The sequence below is a fragment of the Sminthopsis crassicaudata genome, chromosome 1 (genome assembly GCF_048593235.1).
Source record: "Sminthopsis crassicaudata isolate SCR6 chromosome 1, ASM4859323v1, whole genome shotgun sequence".
Taxonomy (NCBI): Eukaryota; Metazoa; Chordata; class Mammalia; order Dasyuromorphia; family Dasyuridae; genus Sminthopsis; species Sminthopsis crassicaudata.
In genome coordinates this window covers 379,662,007-379,689,045 of record NC_133617.1, presented here as the reverse complement: position 1 = coordinate 379,689,045, position 27,039 = coordinate 379,662,007, and the positions used below count along the sequence as shown (strand labels likewise).

Below are 27,039 nucleotides of genomic sequence, written 5' to 3'. Positions count from 1 at the left end.
ATTGTTGAAGAGAGCCATGTTTATTAGAATTGATCATCATATAGTCTTGTTGCCAGGAATAATGATCTCCTGGTTCTGCTCATTTCACTCAGCATCAGTTCATGTAAGTCTCTCCAAGCCTCTCTAAAATCATTATGTTGGTCATTTCTTACAAAACAATAATATTCCATAGCATTCATACATCATAATTTATTCAGCCATTCTCCAATTGATGGGCATCCATTCAATTTCCAGTTTCTAGCCACTATGAAAAGGGTTGCCACAAACATTTTTGCACATACAGGTCCCTTTCCCTCCTTTAAGGTCTCTTTGGGATATTAGCCCAGTAGTAGCACTGCTGGATCAAAAGGTATGCACAGTTTGATAACTTATTGAGCATAGTTCCAAATTGCTCTCCAGAATGGTTGGATGTATTCACAATTCCACCAATAATGTATCAATGTCCCAGTTTTCTCACATTCTTTCCAACATGCCTCATTATCTTTTCCTGTCATCTTAACCAATCTAACAGGTGTGGAGTGATATCTCAGAGTTGTCTTAATTTTCATTTCTCTGTAGATCAGTAATTTTAAAATTCTCTCTCCTGAATCTATTTTCCATGTCAGTTGTTTTTCCAATGAGATATTTTACACTTTTTCTATGTTTTCCTTTTTTTTCATTTTGTTTTATTGTTTCTTGATTTTTCATAAAATCATTAGCTCCCATTTGCTCAATTCTATTTTTTAAGGAATTATTTTCCTCAGTGAGCTTTTGTACCTCTTTTCTCAATTGACCAATTTTGCTTTTTAAGGCATTCTTCTCATTAGCTTATTATATTTCCTTTTATACCACAATGCTTTTTCTAATATTTCCACTTGATTTTCAAAATCCCTTTTGAACTCTTCCATGGCCTGAGTTCAATTCTTATTTTTCTTGGAGGCTTTGGATGTAGTAGCTTTGACTTTATCATATTCTGAGTATGCATTTTGATCTTCCTTGTCACCATAATAACTTTCAATGGTCAGAAACTTTTGTTTTGTTTTGTTTTCTGCTCATTTTCCCAATCTATTTCTCAGCTTTTAACTCTTTGTTAAAGTAGGGCTCTGCTTCCAGAGTGGAGAGTGCATTGTTCCAAATTTCAGGGGTTTTGTGCAGCTGTTTTCAGAAATCCTTCTAGGAATCTGACCACAAGCACTTATTTGTGCCCTGGAGCTGTTAATTGTGTCCCTGCCCCACTGTGGCTTAAGATCTAGGGTGCTGACTCAGGTTGGGGGTCTGCTGACTAAGGCTGTGCTGGGACTGCACATCAGACTCCCACCCCGTTGTCATAGACCCTCTCCATGTCCTTCTGAGTCCTCCCTGGTATCCTCAGACTGAGAAGTCCAGAAGCCTTCAGCACTGCTGCTAATTCAGAGGTCCCACCTTGCTAACTCCATCTGGCTGGGGCTGGGCCTGACCTGGGATTGTGCACTGGGTTCCTACCCTGGTTCCACAGACCTTTTCCATTGATCCTCCAGCTCCTCTTTGGTGTCTCTAGGCTGAGAGGTCTGGAAGCTACCAGGAATGCCTCTGATTCAGAGGTCAGGATGGACTTTTGCTGTAATGGCACTTCTACCCTCCTGTCATAGACCTTTTCTGTTGAGTTCCAAGCTACTTTCAGCTGGAAAATGTTCTACTCTGTCTTTTTTTGGGTGTTCTGATGCTCTAAAATTTGTTTAGAGTCATTATTTAAAGTAATTTAGAACAGTTTTGGGGAAAGATTAGGCAAGTTCCTGCCTTTATCCTGCCATTTTGGCTCCACCTCTATTTGGGACATGTTTTAACTTTTTAAGGTTAACAACATGGAGAGAAACTCTTCCATTCTTCTTTAATATGTCCTTTTGTGGTACTAGTATGGATGGTCTGAGGCAGGTAGATTGGGCATTAGGAACCATTAGATCTGACCCATTATGACAGTTAATTGATTTCTCAAATCCTCTATAATATATACACATCTGAGCCTTCCCTATGTCCTCATATTTTCTCTGGTATAGTTTCCTGTTGGGAAAATTTGCTGTTTATCCATTTGATGTTTGGTTTATATATTCTCATTTGAGTGAATTTGATAAGTGTTCAGTGAGTCCTTTCTGTGCTAGATGCTGAGAAGAATAGGAACACATCTTAGATCCTTCCCTAAAGATATTCCAAAGTTGCTTCAACATTACAGAGTTGAAGAAATAATTTATGAATGAACATGACTAGTAGTGTCAAGAATAGTTAAAGTAGAGATAGGTGGTTGTAAGCCAGCTCAATAAGGGAGGAGGTAGATGGGGGACCATGCAATTGATGATTGGCTAACACTTGGATAGGTAGGAAAAGCTGCATTTTTTCCTACTTTATCGGCTCATCATTTTCCCTCAGGATTTGATTGTAAAGAAAAAAAGTCTCCTCCTCCTCAATTGCCATTATATTTGTTATTTTCTCATTCTTATCATACTCTACTTATTATTTGTGATTGTGTCTTATCTCTCCTCCTATATTGTGAATTCCTACTCACCAGGTTCATTATTCTTAGTAGTTAGCATAGTACCTTGTACATTTAATCAATCAATAGATGTTTGTTAAATGACCATATTAAATGAATGACATAGGAAAGTCATTTAGGTTTTCTGTGCTTAATTGCAGTGGAGAAGATAGAGTACTTGGGATACTAAAACTTAGTGTCAGAAAGGTCTGAGTTCAAATCCCCCTTGAGATACTAGTTGTGTAATCCTGGGCAAATAATCTAACTTCTCTTTGCCTTAGTTTCCTCATCTGTAAAATGATTGAGATGATATGCAGGGTCCATTCTAATGAACTTTTAAAAATGATTTATTGATGATCTTTTTCTTTTATTTCTCTACCACTTACCATTTACCTATTTTACCATAAAACTTTCCTTTAGAACAAAAAACCAAGTTAAACAAAATGAATTTTGTTTAAAAATAACTTTGTCCATATCTAATATACTGATCCTATAATCAATTACATCTCTCATAAGAGGAATGCATTGCCAGCAACCCTGTGAAGTCCCTGTGGGTCACTGCATTGGTCAGAGTCCTAAAGTGTTTTATTGTTGTTTTCCTTTACATTATCATGATCAACATGCAAAAAGTTCTATTGATTGTCATCCTAAATTTATTGAAATTCTTCCTATTTATTATTTCTCAGTATGTAACAATTTCTCTATAAAGATAATCAAAAAATCAGATAATTTAAAGTTGTACAGGATCTTGGGCATCTTTGTAGTAAAGTAGGATACAAGACTAATCTGTGGGAAGGGTGCTTTTTGGAAAGAGCACTGTACTAGAAGGAAGGAAATTCTAAATTCTTATTTCAGCTCCACAATTAAGTAGTACACATAACCTGGAAGAAGATATTACTCCTTTTTGGGTCTCAGTCTCTACATCTATAAAATGGTGACACTGAACCAGGTCCCTATGGAAGGTCTCTTCTGGTTCTAACATTCTATATTTCCATGGTAATTCTCAAAAAAAAAATTTTTTTACGGGGGTGTGAGATATTACAAGAAGTACTATATTTTTTTTGTTTGTTTGTTTGGTTTTTTTTTTTTTAATTTTAGGGCTATTTGTGTTCTAAGTGAATAAGTCCTTTGACGTTAATCATTCTCAGTTACATTTCACACAGTTATTTATAAGCTCAGGTATACAAAAAGGGGGATAACAGCAGGAATTGATGGGAATGGAAAGTTTAAAACAAGAATTGACAGATGGAGCTGGGTATATCATTTAAATGCTTGTCAAACTCTCATTAGGGTATATTTTTGAGAGCCCAGGTGAGCAAGGACTCATGCAAAGGAAGCACTCTCTATTTCTGGAGGAAGGCCCCAAATAAGGATAATTAATAGATAAAGTAAGATCGATAAGAAAAGTAGGATCAATGGCACTACAAAAGGAGCATCATTCAACTGACTTGCACCTGAAAAAAAAATGGATAATTTTTGTAAGCCAGAGGGAAGAATATAACTTGTCCTTGTAATAGGAAGATGATGGTCTGATCTACTATTCATAGTAAAGCTATTAGTCTATGCGGATATGGGGACCAGTAGTCCTTTTCCTCCTTCCAATAAACACATTTTTAGGCAAGCTACTTAAAATGAATTATGAAGAACATGTTGAAATTGTAAAAACAATCATGAAAGGGCCACAGAGTGAGCAGTGTGTGAAGGGAAGGTTGTTAAATTCTATCCCTGTTGCCTTAATAAGTTTGGAAAAGAAGAAGTTTCTAATATGGCTATAAATGAGGTTCAGATCTTTTAAAAAAATGTAAGCACTTAGCTAATAAAAAATATAATTTATTTTCAGCAAAATACCTATCCTATACATCCAGCACCCGTGACAAATGTTTCACTTTCTTATACCTAGGAACCCCTACAAAGAGTAATATATATGCCAAACTAATTCTTCTACTTTCTAGCAATGGGGATGAATTTGTGCTATTCTATACATACTTTCATACTTCTCTCTCATCTCATTTGTGGCAATAGACCTTTACTAGGTGGTTGGGTTGTGTAAGAGAAAATCTATGACCACCAATGAAAATAATTGACCAAGGTTAGATCCTTAACCACATTAGCACTATACTTTAATCACTGAGCCAACTAGACACAGATCAAAGGAAAATAAAACTAAAGTTATGGTTATGTCCCTTAGCAAGATTCAGACTGAATCTGCTTTTGAACCATATATAGATCTGCATTATTACTTCTTTTGTGCCAATTCTTTAAAGACCATCCTCTAAGCTAAACTACATAATAACTATAAAAGGAATTGAGTCTCAAAATAGTTATATGTATATAAAAATTAAAAAATACAAGTAACTAAATGGATTTGCACAAATGGCTAATAAATTTGGAAGTAATACAAAGGAATACTCCATGCAGAGTGTGGTCAACCTGTGGAATTCACAGCTGCAGGAGGCAATTGAGTCAAATACTGTGGGTGGATTTCATAAAGAGTTGGTGTGGCAGACAGCTGCCTAGGCAGTGTAAATTGTACTGCGAAAATTATGTACTGCTTGGGAAATAACGATTTTAGTGAGGGGACAGACACCAGGACTATAGACACAAGTAGGGGGTATGAGCTATTTATATTAGTGAGCATTTTACTTTTTCAAAGGGCTATAGTATCATTTCAAAGTACTTCCTTACAACCATTCTCCAAAGAAAGGTAGCAATAACATCTTCATTTAAGTCCTCTGGGGAAGGAGCAGAACAGAACTCAAGTACATGGCTTTTTAGGAGAGAAAATATGCTGCAGTTTCCTTTTTCACCTTCTGTAGCTGAGAGATTCATTTCATTGTTCCAGTTCCTACCAAAGACCTGCCAGTTCTAAAAACAAAATTGCCAATATCCTTTCTCTCCTCCTCCCTATATAAGATCCTTTTAAATGTTCCTCACAGCATTACTTGAACCCTCCTATTTCTGCCAGGAGTTTGTATAGTAGAAAATAGTGGATTTAGAAATATATTTGACCTGGAGTGTCACTTTCCTGTGTGACTTTAGGTAAGTCTCTTCAACTCTGAGTTTTTTTCCCCCAAGTAAAATGGGACAACACTTGCAATATCCAGCTCATTGGATTGCTCTAAGGATCAAATAAGTTCATTCATTCATTCATTTATTCATGACTAATAAGCACTCAATAAATGCATGTTGATTGATTGATGCTTAAGTTGATTCCATAACCATTGACTAAGCAAGTCAATCAACTGAGAACCTATAATGCCTGAATAAATGGTCTCATTTGATTCCTATTCCATGAGGTTAAGATACTTGACATCTTACATACAAGACATTTAGTTAACTTAAGTGAAAGTGTTTTGTAACAAAGAATACTCTGACACTTACTGGCCTGTGACTGAATCTGTTTCTTTCTATGTGAAATGGGAACGAAAATACTTTTATAACCTATCTTAGACGGTTATGTGTGAGTTATTGTCATGTGAATACGATTATTAGAAATGTAGTGATTTAGATAAGTGACAGAGCTTGCCTATGTAGTTTACTTTCTCTTATCTCTGGGATGTCTACCTATCATTTATGTTCTATCTACACAAGAAAAGAGAAGTGGAGAGTTGGACAATCAAGTGCTGAGTCTGACAGTAGATAAAGTGCTGGGTCTGGAGTCAGAAAGACCTGACTTCAAATTCAGCCTCAAACACTTACTAGCTGTGTGACCCTGAGCAAATCATTTAAATGTACAATTTACACTGCCTACATGCCTCAGTTTCCTCAACTACAAAATGAGGTTAATGATAGTATCTACCTCACAAGGTTGTTGTGAAGGTTAAATCAAGTAATATTTGTAAAGTACTTAGCACAGTATCTGGCACATATTAAGTTCTTAATAAAAATTTATTTCCTTCCTTCCTCTTTCCCTCCCTTTCTCTTTTCTTCCCTTCCTTTCTCCCTCTCTCCTTCTCTTTTTCTCTTCCTTCCTTCCCTTTCTCTTTTCTTCCCTCCCTTTCTCTCTTTCTCCCTCTCTTCTTCTCTTCCTCCCTCTTTCCTTCCTTCCTTCTTTCCTTTTTCCTACCAGATGTGTTCTGAATTATGTGAATCAATTATGCACAACTCCTTGTTGTGAGTTCTCATCATTCCTTGCCCTTTTTGTATTTTTTTCTCCTTCTAAAAGTGTTGAACTATTGCTATAGCATAGGGAGTTGTCAGTTTTTCATAGTTCATGGGATCAAGTTTTAGAAAGAACCTTTAAAATCTTCCATGACTAGATTCTAGCTCAACTCTCTCCTTTTACAGATTAGGAAATTGAAGCTCAGAGAAGTCATGTGACTTGACCCAAAAGAAGGGCCAAGATTCTGACCAAAGTAATTTGACTCCAGGGTCCAATATATTTTTTTCTTCCATGATATGTTGACTTTGAAAAGACCATCTGAATTATTGACCTTGGTCTTTGATGGGGGATTGGGAGTTGGAGGGTGGGATTGATGAAAGCTTAAAAGGATGGTGTGTGCTCTGGATCTTTCCAGGGGGTTCAAGGGCAGTGGCAGCTGCTAAGCATCCAAAGTAGGAGCAGAGGAAATGTGGCAGCAGAGCATCCCATGCGCCACTGAAAGAAGATCTGTGTGCAACCTTTAGCATGTCTGCCTTATTGTCAAGATCACTGAGGCACGCTGCCACCATGTGAAGAAATACCTAATCTGCATCCTTTCCCACACTGGCTAATTGTGAATCTTTGTAATGATACTTAGGGTGCAAATGAGAAGGAGCTTAAGGGACTCAAGTATATTAAGTGTGTAAACCTAAGAGGGATGCTCCATTGACACTGGCCCTTAGATTGGTCCATCTTATCATTTTGTGACAGCATTCCAGGGTCCAGTGGTATTTTAACAAGGGTTTTCCTTAACCTGGATGTTCACTGGTTCCTGACTAAAACTTCTAATCCATCTTTGAGGAGCTCAGATGAGATCAGATAAACCTACTGAAGTTCCAGAGTCTGTCAAAACCTCAGATTCATTCATTCATTCTGAGTCAGTAAAACCAAAAACATATTTTTCTGAACACTCTCCCCCCTTTCATTTTTAAAATCCTGTGTAATTTAAGGGAAATTCAATCCATATGCTTGTGATTTGTTTACACTTGTATCATCAAAATATGTTTTTAAAGAGCTTGTGGAGATCCCAAAAGGCTTTTCAGCCTTTTAAATGAGCTTTTTAAAGCCTTTTTTTTCTTAGTAACAGGAGGTTGCATGTTGCCAAGGGTAAATGAACTTGAAAATGAAGAGGTTTGTGTTGGGTTCTGAATATCAAATCCATCCGTTTTGATTGAGGTTTAAACTCTAACATCCATTTGTATTGCCTTTTATCCCCTATCCAGGTAACTTAAAAGATAGTTCCTGAGGCTACCAAAAGAATTGTAGAAACACTGACCATATTATGCCCAGAGCAATGGCCCAAAGACTACACTGCAAAGACCAACTCAAGAGGAAAGAAAAGACCCAGACAAAATGCCTATTTGTTCCTTTCCTTCACCAAAATAATTATGAATTTGGGGCAGAGGGGAGAAGATGTCACTTGGTAATGAAAATCCTGAGACAAATTCTTGCCAAGACCACATGATAGAGTCAGAGATGACATAAACAAGTAACTAACAAAGATTATTCTGTCCAGTTTCCAAATTCTTTGTGACTATGAAACCACTCTATGTAAGACTTCAGTATAATAAATATTTCATAAAATATGAATTCTGGGAGGGAATTTAGAGTTTACAGTCCAGTCCTTTGTTTTTTTAGAGAGGGGAAAGTGATACCCAGAGAGAAGCAATAAAGTCATTCAAGGTCACATTACTAGATAACTAAGTCAAAGAGCAAGGACCAGTGTCCTAATCTTCTCTCAGGATGCTCTGCTACCTCTGTCACCAATAAGCCAATTGAGAAGAAAACTATGTGATTACTCGATTATTTTAAATGTTTTGCATTGTAGGTCCTATGTTTCATTGTTTTGAACATTTTAGATGTCTGATATTTGGGAGAAGGAAAGAATAACTTGTGCAAGATCATAATGACAAGTTGAAAAATCAGAAATTCTTGCATTGTAGGCTTGTGATTTTTTAAAAGTTTACATCATTTGACTCATCTGGCAGCTCTTTTATTCTCCTGTTCTGTCTATTTCCCATCCTTGACAGATGCTTTAAACTGAAGGTATTTCCAGCTTGATGTCTTCTCTCAGTTCTTTCTCATCTCAGAACAGGCAATCTATAAGTCAAAGGAATCAAAGTATGAAGATTTTAGGAAAGATGCAGAAAACACCTCTGAGCTCTTTCCAAAGCTTCTCTCCCTTGTCATCAACAAATATGTATTGAATAATGCCCAGTGTGTGCACAGAAATTTATTAAGTATTATAGGAACTTAGAATGAACAGAGACAACTCTATACTCTGAGAGATTAAAGCCTCATTTTAAGGTAATTTCCTCTTTGCGGTCCCCACTATATAATCCTGGAACAGACTAAAGTATGTTTAGAAATGACTCATTAAAGGTCTGCAAATAGACAAATGTTGGTTGGCTATGAGCAAATCAGCAGTCTATCTTGCTGACCCTTCTGTTTTCATCTTAATAGTTTATTTAACCAATGTTATTCTTATTGAATATTTCTTATTTTTATTGAATTCTTATTCATATCCTTATTGAAAAGGCCTTCTGAATGCTCCTAAAACCCTTAAGATTACCTTTGTGAACAAAAGAGTAAATCTAAATACTCTTTATCAGCTTTTTCAAGCCTCTATATGAAAATCAACTTGATATGGCAATTCACAGGCTTTAGCTGATTCTCTTTCTTTTTTTCTCTGTTTCTCTGTCTTTCTTTTTGCTCTGTCTCTCTCTCTGCGTATGTCTCTCTCTCTGTCTCTCTGCCTTTCTCTCTGTCTCGGTCTCTTTCTTTCTCTTTGTCTCTGTCTTTCTGTCTTTCTCTGTTTCTTTGTGGGTGCGTCTCTGTGTCTGTTTCTGTCTATCTCTCTCTCTGTGTCTGTGTGTATGTATCTATGTCTCAGTCTCTGTCTCTCTACCTTTTTCTCTCCGTCTGTCTTTCTGTGTATTTCTGTCTCTATCTCTCTTTTTCTCTCCATCTTTCTCCCTCTCTGGTTTTCTTTTTCCCATATGTTCATGTATATGAACAAATTGATACAAAGTGAAGTAATTCCAAAGCAGACCATGGTCTTAAAGCAGATCATCAGTTCATTATTAATCTTATCTTCAGGTGTTAAAAATCAATGTAATTCAGTACAGTTTCTCTCAGAAGCCAAAATAAGAAGCTGTTGAAATGAAGAGGCCAAGTATACTTCATACTAGGAGTATGCATTTATATGATTCAGTATAGGGTGATTTATATAGTGTTTTCATTTTTAGAAGCAAGACACTAAGTACACAGTATTACTTTATTGCATATTTATAAGAAGCATATTAAATACTACATATTCATTGATTTAGCCTAATCCTAGAATAGAATCTTGGAGCAAAAAGAGGTCTTATAGATCATCTAATTCAGCCCCTTTATTTTAGAGAGAAGGAAAATGAGACCCAAAGAAGGGAAACCATTTCCCTAGGGGTTTTTGTTTAGTTAGTGGCAAAGATGGGACTAAAATTCAGTTTTTCTATTGCTTCTCTATGACTTGTGGCCTTTATTTTGCCTTCAAAAGAAAACTGCAAAGGACATTGTGTATTCTGATCCTTAAGCAAGCCATGTAAGGGTCACAGTTGTGGTAAGGTGGAGAAAGTAATGAATTTGAAATCACTTCTATATGGCCTCAGTTTTCTCATCCACAATGGAGGAGATCAAAGCAGATAAATTCTTAGGTCTCTCCCAGCTTTGAATCTATAATTCTATTACCATTTAGGCCCCTTCAAGTTCTAAATCAAGGAAAGATTTCAATATGTTTGGTGGACCTCATGGGCAAATTTATGAAAGGATATAGGAGTGATAAAGCATGGGTGACAATCTGATTACTTTCTGGTGGTAGAAAAAAACTTTTTTGTGCTCTTAGTTACACCAATGTTTCTCATGGAAACAAATCTACTGGGCCTCTAGTCTGAAATATCCAATCCAGCAAGTCATGAAAAAAACAAACAAACAAACAAACAAAAAAACTATCATTACTGAAGAGAGTGAATGACAAAAAAATCATATTCTTGCTGCATTTTGAGAAGCCAGTTAGTTTCCTTTTTTTTTTTTTTTGAATGGTTGACCAAACTCAAACAAAAAAAGTAAAATCTTCAGTCATTTCCTCTGTTTTCTTTAAAAATGAAAACCAGGTAGAAGCTTAAGCAGAGCTCATTTCCATTTAGCATTCTTGCATGTCTCAGAGAACAGACAGACATCTTTGAAGGCAGTGTGTGAAGACTTAAAGTCTTGCAACTTCAAAATTCATTTAAAAATTATGGGTGGATCAACTCATCTTCTGAAAGGCTGCTATTCATTTAAGTCTTGCATTTGGATAGAACACAGGTGCAAGCCTTTAAAGCAATTCAGGAAATGAAACGATGGAAGACATTAAGCACTTACCTAAAACATTACTTCACTCCCAGCAAGATGGCTGAAGCAAGATCTACACCAAAGAAGAATCACATGTGGATGTCATGTCTCAGGTGGAGCCATAGGTCGATAAGGGAGTCTTTGTTCCATCTGGTCCACATTTGATGATTTCACAGGATAACAGAGGGGTTTGAAGAGGGAGAAAAGGAGAGAAGTGGCAGGAATGGCTTGTGAAGTCCTATTTCAGGTCTTTCATAGATTTAGAGTATATCATTTCAGAAGCAGATGAAATGCTCAAACTCTACAACCTTTGGCTTTCAGAGAATTTACCCACATGAGCTGAGAAAGAATGGTTATCAAAGAAAGTCAGTGACCCACTCTGTCCCACCTTGCTATTTGCGTGACTTTGGAAAAGTCATTTAAGCCCCCTTCCCCACCTCAGTTTCCTCATCTGTTAAATTAGGGGGTTGGATTAGATGGTCTCTGAGGGTTCCTTCCAGGATCTGTTATCCTTTGATCATCATTTCCCCAGGGGTGGGGGGCTTTCCCCCCACTCTTTTCCCAGTATTTTGCTGTGGTGTTGGGATCATTTAGTCTTCTGTCAGAATTTTAAGTAAACCTTTAGAAATGAAATTGTTAGCACCAGGGTTATGTCAGAAAGCCAAAATTCATGATTTGTGACTGGCTTTTGTTATTTGACCTGTGGTGTTTTATTTGTGGGCTGACACTGTCAAGAACACTCCCAGGAAAGATCAGAGCGCATGAGATTTCACAGAGACCACAAGTTTATTTCAGACATAACCTTTCACAGACAGCAATGCAAATAATGATTCAGCTAACTCAGCAACTGTCTTTCCAAGAGAGGTTTGGATGAGGTCTTTAGGAGGGAAACATCTTTGAAGGGCACCTCCTGGTCCCAGGAAATGATCTATCTTTTCTCCATTCTCTAACCCCTCCCTACAATTCCCTAGGGGTCTCATCTTTTTCCCTTTCAATTAATCTAAAAAAAAGTTTTATTAATGCCTTTTTGAAAAAAATATCCTGGCATTCTGCAGATTTACCCATTCCCACTAAATGGTCCTTTGTAACAAAGAAAAACACTTCAAATCCAACCGACACATTGACCACATATAAGTATGTGCAACATTCTATACCCAGAGCTTCCATCTCTCTGCTGAGAGGAAGGAACTATGCTTGATCATCTGTCTCAAATGAGACCAAGACTGGTCATTACAATTTTTCAGAGTTTGACTTTCATTTGATTATCTTTTCATGCATTAGTGTATTCATTTCATATGTTGTTTGTTGTTACTGTGCTTGGATTCTGTGTCATTGTAAGTATTCTTAAATCATTAAAGGAATATCCTTCTTCAATTAAACTATGATGGAGAGTTTCATGGATCTATAGGAGATCTAGGTCTAAATCCTGCCTCTAATTCTATCTGTGTGACCTTAGGTGTGTCATTTAACCTTCTTTCCTAATCCAGTTTACTCATCTATAAAATGAACAGATTGGACTAGATGGTTATTAAGGTTCCTGATGTCTCTTCATTGAATGCATATATATGAAAAATATGATATTTAAGATATATATATTTAAGATATCTATATATCTTTTTAAAATTTCTATTTGTCCTGCTTATAGGATAACTTGATAAAGCTGTGAACCATGTGTAAAATTCTCTAAGGTAAGAATTGCTTTTTCTTTGTATCCTTGGTGTCAAATCAGAACCTGGCACAGAGTAAATGTTTAAGAAATGTTTCCTAATTTCTTGATTGGACAGCTTCTCTCCCTATCACCTGCTCTAGCACAAAGACAATTTAAAGTCAAGGAGACCTATCCAAGAGTGGGTAGAATTAAGAGCAGATGCTTACACAACTCTGTTTCTGAGGAGGCCACCATTGAAAAAGAGAATGATGGAGAGTCAGAAGATGTGAATTCAAGTTCCCAGTTCAGCTCTTGATTAGTTACATCAGTTGTTTCCCCTCCTAATAGTCTCCATTTCTTAATCTGCGTGAATATACTACTGCTATCCTACCTCATATAGTAATTAATGCCTGCCTATTTTCCAGGGTTATTGTAAGGAAAAGGCTTTGGACCATATAATGGGAACCATTATTTTATTTGCATCCTCTGAATGAGAAGCAAGCCAGGATTACACACATCAGTCTCTCAACTCCCTCTCAGAGCCTGTACTTATGCCAGGGGTCCTTTCCAAATGGAGAAGAGCCAGGCACCTTTGTGAGGTTGTTGCCTGGGAACACAGCAGAGCTCACCTAGTATGCACAGTACCTTGGGTACCATGCTTCTTCTCTTTTTTCTCTGGTCAATGGGATTTGAGTAACAGGAGACACAGACAACCTACTTACATGAATGGAGAGAGCAAAATGAGAGGCAAATCATTCTTTACTGTGTACTCTCCCAGCCAACAAACCAGGGGAGCAAACACAGCAGTTATGAGAGACTCCAGATTCAATGCCTTTGGCCACCCAGGCAGCTAACCCCTTCCACAAATAACAGGATAAGCTACAGAGGGGAGGTGTAAGGCAGCTACATGATGTTACTCAGGCCCTGGAAGAAGGGAAAAGAAGGTGCTATTCTATGTCAAAATACTAAATCACTGAACAAGAGTTTAATAGGAGAGGCTACCTACACTTATGGACTTGAACCCTGCTTTTTCTACTACCATTATCACCCTAGCTGAATTCTTCTTTATTTTTGCTCTGTTCTATTGCTTTCTAACCTTTTCTCTACACTCTAGTCCAGGAATTCTTAATTTTTTTCTTTTTTTTTGGTCATGTACCTCTTTGATAGTCTAATCTAAGTATATTGACCCTTTCACAGAATAATATTTTTAAGTGCATAAAATAAAATCCATAGGACTACAAAGGAAACCAATTATATTGAACTATATAAAAATAAAACAAAATATTTTTTTATAAAACAAATTTGTGGTTTCCAGGTTGCAAAGTCCTGTTCTATTGCTTCTGCATCTGATGCCTTCTATAATTCACTGCCAGATTAATCTTCCAAACATACAATTCTCATTATGTAACTTTGTATTTCTAACCAATAAAGTCCAAACTTCTTAATCTGACTTTTGAGGCTCTCTACAACCTAGTTCTACTCTGATATTGCCTAATGTTATCTCTCTATACATAATTTCTGGATCAAACTTTCAAGATCACTTGCTGTTTTCTGAATACATGTTCTAAATATATTTCCTTTTTAAAAAAATAATCTTAGTATTAATATGCCCTTCTCCTCTCCCTCCCAAAATTTTTCCATTTCTTGGTTGAATCTTCAAGATTAAATTCATACACCATCTCTTTTTTTCTACTCTCCTCCCTCAGCTCTCAAGTTTGAAGTGACCTTTCCTACCAGTGATCTCTCAAAGTATTCTTTACATTTTCCATATGCCAAAGGATCATAGATTTAGAACTGAAAGGGCCGAGATTATACATTATCTGACCTCATTTTGCTGAGAAGAAAGAAAGTTGAGGCCCACAAAGGTTAAATGATTCTCCCAAGATTACTCAAAAAGTAGAAAACCCAGATCATCTGGTTTCTAATACATTGGTTTTTACCTCTCATTATACCATGTTGTGTCTATTTTAGTTATTCTTTACCATATTCTACTCAGTTCTGCAGCAGTTTGCTTATAATATCTCCCATCCTAGATGTTCTAGGTATGAAATTGTAGAGTCACAGACATATTGGGGTCATAAAAGATTTTAGATTTCACTTAATCTAATAATCTCTTATTTTCCAAATGAAGAAAGCAAAGTTATAAACTTCTTAAGAGAAAAGATGCTACTTATATTTGCATCTCTATTAGGAGAGGGTTAGTGTCATACACAGTAGTTCTTCGAATAGTATTGAGATGAATAAAATAGGGTTTTAAATAAAGTCCAATTGCCACCACCTGATCAGATAACCATGTTTAGATTGATTCTGGAGTTTAGAACTGAGAGCAATGGGTAGGTGTTACTTTGTAACCTTGGCACATACTTAGCCTCTGAGACTTAGATGTCTCAACTCTAAAATAAAGAGATTGGAGTAAAAAAATTTAATTTTGTATCTAAATATAAAAACATCTTATCAGCCAGCACTGTCTGCTTATTATTAAGTTGCCCTGTGGGGTAGTAAATTCCCCATCACAAAGACATGTTCAAGAAAAAAGTTGATTGTGCACTTTTCAATGATGTCATAAAGATAATTTATATTTCAGGTAGAAATTAGATGAAGGAATGGGAAAGATAATGAATACCCTAGATGACCAGAGCAACATTCCAAGTTATTCAAACTATCTAGAATGATAGGCCCCAACCTCACAGGATGAAATGGATTTCTGACAAATATAAAGTCCTATAATTTGGACAAATTAGTCAATCAACAAACATTTATTAAGTTCTTTCCTGTGTCAGGGACTATGCTAGATGCTGGGGTCCTAGAGGGTTATCAAAATAATTCTGGTCCATTGTAAGACGATACTTTACCTAATACATACAAAACAGCCAGAACATAGACTTTTTTTGGGATTTGGAGAAGGAAGGGAATCTGGGGAATAAAATCACATGCAAAAATAGTATTTGAGCTGAATATTGAAGGAATATAGGGGATATCAAAAGTGAGGTTAGGCAGGAATGCATTCCAGGCATGGGGGACATCCAGGGAAAAGGCATAGACATAAAAAAGGAGATGGAACACAATGTATGAGGAATAGAAAAAAAGAGCAATTGAGTGAGCTTTTTCACTGTCCATTTCTTCCATAGTAAGAATCTCTTTTCTTCTCTGCCTCCTAGACTCCTTGATTACTGTATGTCCCAGATAAAATCATTTTCTTCTAATAGAAGCCTTTCCTAATTTCTCTTTAAAATTAATGTCTTTCCTTGATTGATTCATATCTCCAATTTATCCTGTATGTAACATGTGTCTTCAGATTTATTTACATGTTTATCTTTCCCATTATAATGGGAATTCCTTTAAGCAGGATGGCTCCTTTCTTCTTTCCTTACTCTCATTCTTGCTTTTTTTCCTCAGCACTTGGCATAGTGCCTAGTACAGAGTAGTGCTTAATAAGTGCTTGTTAACTTACTGACTGGACTATAAGGTTAGTAGAAAGGAGGCAGTCTGTGAAGAGGACATTAAATGCTAGACAGAGAAATTTATATTTGATAATAGGGAAGGAGATACTGGAGTTGAATTTGGAGGTGTTGGGGGAGGAAGAATAGAACTTTAAGAATACAACTCTGGCAATTATGAATAGGATGGGTAGAAAAAGAAGAGAGACCTGAGACAAGGAAGATCAATTAGAAGTTTATTGCCATAACCTAGGTAAGAGATTTGACAGCTAAACTGATATGTAGGATAAGTGAATGAGGAACCAAGGAGTATTCTGAGATTAGGAGTATAGTAATGCCCTCAAGAGAAAAATTTGGAAGAAAAAGGGCCTTAGAATGTTTAATCTGAAGAAACTATTACTCAGGAGGAACATCATAACTATCTTGAAAATCAAAAGGAAGGTTTGGAGATGGTAAGGAGTGAGGGGATGGAGAATGAGTTCTCAGACTGGATCTATAAATCTGGGACTTATCTATAAAGAAATGATAATTGAACCCCCAAAAGCCAATGAGATTAGGAGTTGCATAAATGAGAGAAAGAGTGAACATTTAGTAAGCTTTTTCTATATACAAAGCTGTGTGCTAAGTAATGGAGAGATAGAGAATAGGACAGTCTTATCTAAAGATGGGGACATTCTAATGGGGAAGATAATACATTCGGAAGATTTTAGTTGCAAGTTAGATAGAAGGGTCTCATAGTTCTTAGGAAGCAATGGTAAATCAGATACTAATGCTTTTTCTTTAATGTCCTTTCCACTGATAATACATGATCCTGTTCTGATGTTGAACCATTAACAAGAAAGTCAAAATTAAATTTTATTGGGCTTAGGGCATAAGATGGATGAAGACTCAGGCAGAATCAACTGCTCAAATACAAAATGGGTCTGCTTGAGGAGGCAATTCAGGTGGAAATAAAAAAGGGCTCGTAGTAAATGGTAACCTCAACATGAGTCAATAGCCTGGCATCACATCTCAAACTACTAACTTAGTCACAGAGGCATAGTGACCAGAGCAAGGAAGGTGGTAGTGGACTCTGTCCTAGTCAGACCAGAGTTGGAGTGTTGTATTCTAGTCACATATGACATTTTAGGAATAGTATTGACAAGTTGCAAAGAGTCTAGAGGAAAATGTTCAAAATGGTGAGACTTTGGAACCAGGCAAAGAAAGATTGGTTGAAAGGTCTGAGAATGTTTAACTGGAAGAAACAGTTACTTAGGAGGAATATCATGATTGTCTTGAAGCTCAAAAGACTGTGATATAAAGAAAAGTTTAGATTCTTGACCTTAAAGGATAAAACCAGGGAAAAAATGGATGAAATTTGAAAAGAGGTGTATTTTGGCTCAAAGGGAAAATTCCTAAAAATTAGAAGTATCTAAAAACAGAATATGCTTCTTCAAGAAATGATAGGTTCCTCATCATTAGAGGAGTTCAAGTGAATATTTTATTGGATTATTGCAGAGGTAGACTCAAGGACCTCTGGCTCCCTACTTCCCCTAGAATTCTATGAGTTTAGGACTTCTGCTCTTTGGTAAATAACATTATGTTAAGGTTCCTTTGCTTAAAGTAAAACTCCTTTATTAAAAGTTTTTATGGCACCTTCTACTTAGAAGTGTAGTTCCCTGCATTTTCATGTCTTATAACAGTGAGCTTTTGAAAGTTGGAGAAACCCTATCACAGAAAATCCAGTGTTATTTTTTCCATGCATTCTTTATATTCCCACATCCAGGTACAGTTTTTTTCCTTGTATCTATCACTTTGGCCAAGGTCACATGGGAATAAGAATTTTAACAGTTTTGAGATAGAAGAGAGTTGCTCTGCTACTGTTTGTAACAAATTGGGAAAACTGAGGAAATAAATCAAAGACAAGCAGATTCTCCCATCAAATGTTGAATTTCTAGAATGAAGCCAGGGACCATCCATCTCTTGTCAGATCTGAGAAGTAAATGGATGTCTTTATTTTTCACAGATCAAAGTCAGGCCTAAGTGAACCCAATTTTAATAAGGTCACCTTTTAAAAAGCAACCATTCTTATCCTGTAGTTTATAGGAATGTGCTAAAGTTTGCACAGGATTATGGGGACAGACTGCAATTATTATGACTTTGACAGCTGTCTCTCCTCTGCCCCTACTCTGTTGTGGGGTTCAGAAACATCATTGCAACATCTTTCCTTCATCTGCCAAGCTTTGGTCCTTGAGAAATAGAATTCTCCCAATTTCTTCAGAATAAAAAACTTTTTAAGGAAGCTTAAATGCTTCCTAATTCCTTTCTTCTCATAAAGTGGAATGAATCTTTATTGAATCAATAAAATATGAAGATTTCAATACAACTGCCATTCCAGAGATTTTAAAGGGAGCTTATTAGAAAGATTGCTTTTATTTTAAGGCCAGAGGTAAAAAGAATGAGATATAAAGAAAAAAGAGGGTTTAAGGCAATAGATACCCAAGAAAAAAGGAATGAAAAACTAGATTGTGCATTTACAATAAAACCCTGTTATAAAGCCTTTTCTGCACTATGTTGTGAATTCCAATTTGCTGTGAATCACACGAGGGTGATATACAGATGCATCTCCTTTCATTAGAACAATGAAGCCAGTAACACCTTTCTCCCCAGGTGCCAGTGTTATAAAGAGGTGCTGCCCTAAGTGATACACCTTTAATTATATACGTTAGTGAAGTTAGGAACCAAAAGGATGATAAGAAATGTGTTACTTTATTTACATAATGATTAATTGCACTACAGGTCTAGAGACAGACCTATGAGTTCTTTGAACAGGGAGTTCTTGAATGAGGAAACTCCCACTACCAATTCAGATTGATACCTTCTCTGTAATTTATAATCTTAGAGTGGCTTAGAGCAGTGAAGAGTTAAGGAATTTACCCAAGATCACACAATTAGTATGTGCCATGGGAAGAATTTGAACCCAGGCCTTCCTGGACACTATGTTGCCTCTATATTCACTATGCCTTCTTCCTTCCCTCAATTATACTATATAGGATGAAATTAAAAATGGAATTCAAATGTAAACATAAATGCCCACTATATTGTCACATCACTAAACTCAAGTCAACCATTTATTTTACTGATTTGTACTTGACCCAAAAAGGAACTGGTTAAGAGTAAGGGAGGAAAAAATCCAAAGAATCATTTTGTAATAAGGAAATAGAAAGGAGAATTGAGATGTGAACTTGCTGAGAAATGCTTCCTTTCTCACTTCATACCTGATTTTAGCCTAAAGGTTAGCACATAATATCGTGTGGCAGATGGGTAGCTTTTGACACATTGTATGAGTAACACATACTGGTGTTTACTAGTTGATAAAAACCTACTCCCTCTATGGCTAACCCCTTCCTTCTGTACTTCAGCTTTTATTTTCATTTGTCCTATTCCTTTGTTTCCTCTTATTATCTTATTCTTCTTGATTACACTAGAAATCAAAGGTAATGAATGAAAATGAGATAAAGGTAAAATTGCCCAAACCTAAAATCACTATCTTTGGTGATTGGTTTTTTTGCAGTTGTGAAAAACATTTCCATATTGGTATATATTTATACAGGAAGATTCAAATAAAAAAAGTGAAAGAAAAAAATGAAAATAGTATGATCCAATCTATATTCAATCAATATCAGTTTTTTCACTGGAGGTGGCTAATACGATTCATCCTTAGTCTAGTATGCTTAATTCTTTGAGATTGTCTTGAATCATTGTATCACTGAGAATAACTAAATCATTCCCAGTTTCTTCATCACACAATATTCCTGTTACAATATTCTTCTGCTTCTGTAACTTCACTATGCATCAGTTCATGTAAATTTTTCCAAATTTTTCTGAAATCATCTTGTTTGTCATTTCTTATAGCATAATAATAGTCCATTACTATCATTTACAATTTACAGTTTACAATGTTTAGTCATTCCCCAAACTGAAGGTCATTTTCTTTGATTTCTAATTCTTAGCCTCAATAAAAAGAGATATTTTATCTATATTGAATAGATTCTTTCCCCTTTTTTGCTATGTCTTTGGGATAAAGACCTAGCTATCACTTCAGGAAATTCCAAATTGCTTTCTAGAATGATTGGATCACTTCATGACTCCATCAATAGCATATTAGTGTCCCAGTTTTCCACACTCCCTCCCACAACTGATGGTTTCCTTTTTGTTATATAGTCAAAGTTGTTTTAATTTGCATTTCTCTAATCAATAGTGATTTAGAGCATTTTTTTATAACTATAGATAGCTTTGATTTCTTTGATTGACCAGTAATTTAAACTTGAGGCATCACTTTCTTTCTTTCTTTCTTTCTTTCTTTCTTTCTTTCTTTCTTTCTTTCTTTCTTTCTTTCTTTCTTTCTTTCTTTCTTTCTTTCTTTCTTTCTTTCTTTCTCTCTCTCTCTCTCTCTCTCTCTCTCTCTCTCTCTTTCTTTCTTTCTTTCTTTCTTTCTTTCTTTCTTTCTTTCTTTCTTTCTTTCTTTCTTTCTTTCTTTCTTTCTTTCTTTCTTTCTTTCTTTCTTTCTTTCTTTCTTTCTTTCATAGTTTTTATTTACCAGATATATGCATGGGTAATTTTACAACATCTACAATTGCCAAATCTTTTGTTCTAATTTTTCTCCTCCTTCCCCCCACCGCAGATGGCAGGTTGACCAATACATGTTAAATATGTCAAAGCATAAATTAAATACAATATATGTATACATATCCAAACAGTTATTTTGCTATACAAAAAGAATAGGACTTTGAAATAGTGTACAATTAGCCTGTGAAGGAAATCCAAAATGCAGGCTGACAAAATTAGAGGAACTGAGAATTCTATGTATTGGTTCATAGTCATCTCCTAGAGTTTTTTTGCTGAGTGTAGCTGATTCAGTTCATTACTGCTCTATTGGAACTGATTTGGTTCATCTCTTTGTTGAAAATGGCCACATCCTCAGAATTGATCATCATATAGTATTGTTGTTGAAGTATACAACAATCTCCTGGTCCTGATCATTTCACTTAGCATCAGTTCATGTAAGTTTCTCCAGGCTTTTCTGAAATCATCCTGTTAGTCATTTCTTACAGAACAACAATATTCCATAATATTCATATACCACAATTTATTCAGCCATTCTCCAATTGATGGGCATCCATGTAGTTTCCAGTTTCGGTCACCACAAAGAGGGCTGCCACAAACATTCTGAGGCATCACTTTCAAGGTAAATCAGATAATTAGTAGTAAATTATGATCTGTCTATTAAATGTAAACAATACACCCCTAAAACAGATACAAAAGTCTTCCTTTTAATCTCATAATTGTACCTTATAAAAATAAAGATGATATGGGTGAAAGGAATTGGAAATAGGCTTTTCAAATATTTGAGTTTCCAGTTTAATAATCATGATCTAAGGGACAGAAAATAGATGAACCAACACAAATATAAATAACATGAGAATATAGCAAAAACCTAAAAAGGGTACAAAGTGATATGTGAAATTTAAGGTAGGAAAAACCATTTTGTTTTCTTCTCCCTTCCCCTCCCTTTCCCTCCTTTTTTCTCTAATCCTATTATCTATTTTCTGAGTTGTTTTTGTTTGTTTGGTTAGTGTTAGTTTTCATCATGGCAAAGGTATATAATAGTATATCTTGAAATCTAAGAAAGATTTTTTTTCTAACTGGGAAAATCAGGAAAGACTTTGTGAAGACAATGATAGCTGAGAACGAGAGCATCCTGGTTATAATGTAAAGAACACTGCATCTGCAGTTAGAAGATTTGAGTTTGAATCTCATTTTTGCCATTGCTTTATGATCTTGGGTCAGTTATTTCACCTCCTAAGACATTGTTTCCTCTTTGCAAAATAGAAATACTTAAATTCCTTTTTCTCCTCTTTTACAAAGGTCAAATGAAAATGTATGCACAAGTTTTAAAAATATAAAGCCATCATATAATGTTAATGTCATTAACAGGTGGAGGTGGGTAGGGAGAATGCTCTAGGTAGGAGTTTTTAAATTAGAATTTATGGATAGATATCAGGGGAGTCCATGAATTTTGATAGAAACCTTAATTTTCATTGATTTATAACTGAAATATAGCGTGATCTTCAAACGCGAATTTAGAAAATAATGCTTTTTTTTCCAAAAGGGGTCCAAAGGCTTCATCAGACTGACAAAAAGGGTCCTTACACACACACACACACACACACACACACACACACACACACACACATGCATACACACAGACACACACATGATACTGTGGGTGTAGAAAATGTGAACAAAGACATAGATCTATGTGTGGGGCAGGGGGAGGAGGATACAGTGAATAGATTTTGATTAGAACAAAGACTACCTGGAAGGGAACAATGAAAGTTTTCCAATTCCTTTCCTGCTTGCTCTAGCTCCCAATGTTATCTGCCTCCTTACTTCCAAAACATTTAATACTTAACATTACACAATTTAACATTTTCAATAATACAATCTCAGATGATTTTCCAATGCTAAATCTTGCTTCCCCAACCAGGTTTTACACTCTTCTGAGTCATTCACTATACACATCTTTCTTTGTATTTTTTTAATGCTAAGAGGAGAGTTAGACTCACAATAGGCACTCAATATATAATTGCTAAAAGATCAATTTGTTAGCCTGAGACTTAGAATGAACTGATTGAAAAGCTGGGTACCCTCCTCCTCCCAAATTTCTGACTCTGTCTCTTTAGTCAAAAATATCCTGTGCTTTCACTGCCAATTCCAAAGATACCAGTTTATGAACTCTAAATAGCATGGAGCTCATTCTTATGCCAACACACCCAACCAACACGCAAATGAGAAGATTTCAAAGAAGGCAGCATTTTCTCGATGCAATTAATTGAAGACATTTTCTCCTCTGAGACAGGACTCAGGAGATGAGCTTCTTGCAGCAAAGGAACATTGAAATGATTTCTGCTTGTGGAAGATAAAACCTTTTTCCCTTTTTAATAGGGCATTTAGAGCCCATATATGCCAGGTAATAAATGTAAACCTATCAGGGTTATTCATCTATTGAAACTATCAGAAAAAATTGCTAACAATAAAACAACTCTTTTTCACCAGAGAAAAACATTTCTGTTTAAAGCAAAATGTTTTCCATTATTGCTAACACACATATCAAAACCAGCTGAGCATCTGTATCTCTCTAGTCACTTCCTAGACACCAGCCTAAGTAAGTCTGCAGAGTCTGAAATCTGTGTCTCGAATACTGGCAACAGACATTTGGATCTTCCAGGTGAAAGGGCTTCCCCCAAAGCATTCCAGGTTCTTTGAAGGCAATCAAAGGCTTTGTGGGGCTGGGGGAAAGAGTATAGTGTAGGGAGGCAGGAAACATAGTCACTTCTGGGTTTTAGAGTTGAAAAGAGCCTTAGAATTCATGCAGCCCCCATCCCTCATTTTATAGATGGGGAAACTAAAAGTCACTAGGATTAAATGATTTGCCCAAGATCCCCAAAACAGAAGCATCAGATTTCAACCTGGTCTTTTAACTTCAAACCCAGTGCTTGTTCCAGATAATGTCATTCCATAACATTTGTGTCTTTTATCTATAAAGTTAGCATTTATATAGCTGTGGAGGGTTTGCAAATCACTTTGCAAATTATTTCATTTTACGTCACAAACTCCTGAGAATTAGGTGCTGTTATTACCTCCATTTTACAGAGGAGGAAACTGAGGCAGGCAGTTGTTAAGTAACTTGTCCTGGATTATATAACTGTGTCTGAGGCGAGATTTCTGATTCCATGGTCACTGCTCTATTACTTTGTACCACCTTTCTATCTATATGAACTTGGCTAAATCACTTAACTTCTTGGGACCTTAGTCATCCATAAAATAAGGAAATTGAACTAGATATTTGTTTTAGCTTTATAGGTGCTCCAAATTCTGTGATTTTAAAATGTCTGTGCTTTTAATATCTTCAGTTCAGACAGCTAAAGAAATATCATACAATATGACTCTATTCATTTAATGGTAGCAGTAGACACTGGTATAGAAGTAATGTGTAAGAAATGTTTCTATCTGTATACAATCAGCTTTTTGAAGACCTTCAATCTGGTTATAGGAACAATTTAACTATCTCCTGGAATCACATATCTTTCAAGCTAAGGTTACATAAATTACACCTCTTCTGGGCTGCAGAGATAAATTTGTCCCTTCTTCAGGCAGATAAAAGGAGTCAGAGTAAATTGAGAGCTGTTTTCAGAGTTGAAAAGATCCAAATTCAAGTTCTGACCCATACTGACTCTCTGATTCTGGGAATGTCACCTACCTATCAATAAGTCCAACCTTATCTGAGAGAAGGAATTTCTTCATCTAGGAAGATCTTCACACCAATGAAATCTCAGATCTAGTTCCTATCTTTATGCCAGAATTGATCTGTTATTTGGCCTATGGTTCAGTTTAATTAACCTTATCAACCTTGTTATTGTTCTGATCTTGTACTCTTATTCTAACAATAAGACTTTTTTTCAATAGTATTTTCCCCCAATTACATGTAAAGATAGTTCTCTCTCTCTCTCTCTCTCTCTCTCTCTCTCTCTCTCTCTCTCTCTCTCTCTCTCTCTCTCTCTCTCTCTCTCTCTTACAGCTAGGAAGTGTTAAGTGTCTGAGATCAGATTTGAACTTAGGTCCTCCTGACTTCAGGGCTGGTATTCTATCTACTGAGCCACCTAGCTGCCCCAAAGATAGTTTTCAACATTCATTTCTGTAAGACTTTTGAGTTTGAGAGTTTTCTTTTCTCTCTTTATCCCTTACCATCCTCCTCCTCAAGACAGCAAATAATCTGTTATAATTATAGAGGTACACACATTTTAAACATATTTCCATATTAGTAATATTGTGAAAGAAAAATCATAAGAAAAGGGAAAATAACTATAAGAAAGTAAAAGCAAATTAAAAAAAAAGATAAAATAATATGCTTTGATCTAGCAATAGAACTTTGACTTTACCTAATAGACCAAGCAAGCCTTGTGCCTTGCCTTATTTTGTATTCTAATTCTAACAGAGTTCTTTATCATGTTTTTCTATGAATATCTCTTTTGATGTTTATTCTATAAATCACTTATTCAATAATAAATTCTTTGCCTTGCTCTCTTTATTCTTCTCAAGAACTATAGCCATTTTCCATCCCTCATCTACCTCCTCTGTCCTATTCCAATGCCCATGTCCCTCCTCTCTGCTTTCAGGCTTTCCTGAATTCTGTTTATCTTTTCAGGTCTCTAGTCACTACTTGCTATCTGACCCCATATATATCTCATTTACCTGTCAAGAGACCTCATTCCTCTCAGCTCCCTAAGGCTGACCAGAAATCTATGTCTTTTAAGAACTTGTTGTTCTAATCCCTTGATATTTTTCAATCATTCATTCAAAAATTATCAAATTGGAGGTGGAGTGAAAGGCATGGGACATTCTATAATACAAATGAAAATTTACTATATGACAACATGATATAATTGTAATAATATTGGACCTAGACTCAAAAAATGAGCTTTTAAATTTTTTTGCTTACTGACTATCCCTTCATTTTTAAGCAAATGAGTTAATTTCCTCAGTTCTCATTCTCCTAGTATAGGAGCATATACTTATATCCTGGTATAAAGATATAGAAAAGGGCACTGGATTGGGAGTTAGCTGGCTTGAGTTTCAATCCCATCTCTAAGTGACACTGAGTAAGTTGCTTAACCTAACTGGCCCTCTGTTTCCTCTTCTGTAAATGAAGAAGTTAGCCCAGAAGATTAGGGAAGTTATTAAGAATGTCTTTGAAAGGGCAAAAAAAAAAAGAGTTATAATGAGGAAGAAAATAGGAAATTGACCTATGTCAAGTTTTAAAAGGTCTAATTAAAATATGGAAACAAGGGCAAATAATAGAGAGTAAATACAAAAATATGATATGATTCTATAAGAATGGTTTCAGAGTTCTGATACTTAGAGCTGAGAAAAACAAAATCTAAGAATAATGAAAAAAACCCTTATTTTACTATATTGGAGAAAAGAGGAAGGCTAGGACTATTGTTTCAGATATATGGGACAATTACTATAGAATGAAGGTGAAGGAGAGCTTCTCCTTTGCCTTTTTTTTTTTTAAACCAAGCATCTTCAGAATGGAAAAGATAGGGCAAAAATGATAGTAGGAAATAAGTGGATACTACCTCCTAACTTTTTGTGGTTAAGAGAGCATCTAACTAATTTTAATGAGTACCACTTACCAAGCCCAGATGATCAGAAGTCTGGAGCAGTGGAAGAATTGATAGAAATGAATCCCATGATACTACCAATGATGGAAAAATTATGGAGAAAAAAAGAAACTCTAGACAAAGAAGGCAAGATGATAATATGAAGTTTACAGATGACTGAGTTCACCTTTGGTTACTGTCAAAATCTGAGGATGTATTATTTATTGGGTGGTCAATGAATACCTGGAAATAGAGGAAGTAATCGTCAAGAGCCAGAATAACTCACCAAGGACAGATCCTGCTAGACTAATTTCAAGCCCTTTTTTGGTATCAGCTCTCTTAGATGTGTAGATAAGGGAAATGCTATAGACATACATACATTTATACACATTCTTGCATATTTATATATATATGTATACATTTTGAGATTTTAGCAAAGAATTTGGCATAATCTTTGTTTTCACAAAAAAGAGAGAACTTTCAGTTATCTGACAATACAATTAGGTGACTTCAGAATCACTTGAATAACTGATGGTGGTTTAATATTAAACTTGGGAAGAGAGAATCAGTGATTTCTGCTTTGACTTGCACTACTTAAGAGTTATTATTAAGGACCTGGCTAAAGGCATAAATGACATGCTCATCAAATTTATAATTGACACAAAGCTCAAAGTAATACCTAAAGCATCGAGTGACTAAGCCAAGATTCAAAAGGATTTTAAGATAAACATAAGCTAAATCTCAAGCAAAATCTA

General features: G+C 35.7%; 1 long non-coding RNA gene across 1 annotated transcript; it reads right to left on the bottom strand.

Annotated features, from left to right (window-relative positions):
- Positions 1 to 7,544: 7,544 nt before the first annotated feature.
- On the bottom strand, positions 7,545 to 26,449 carry LOC141554374 (uncharacterized). Its single transcript, XR_012485855.1, has 3 exons — positions 26,318 to 26,449; positions 11,025 to 11,144; positions 7,545 to 8,723 (listed from the first exon to the last, which is right to left on the bottom strand). It is a non-coding gene; the product is annotated as an uncharacterized LOC141554374 (long non-coding RNA).
- Between the last annotated feature and the right edge of the window lie 590 nt (positions 26,450 to 27,039).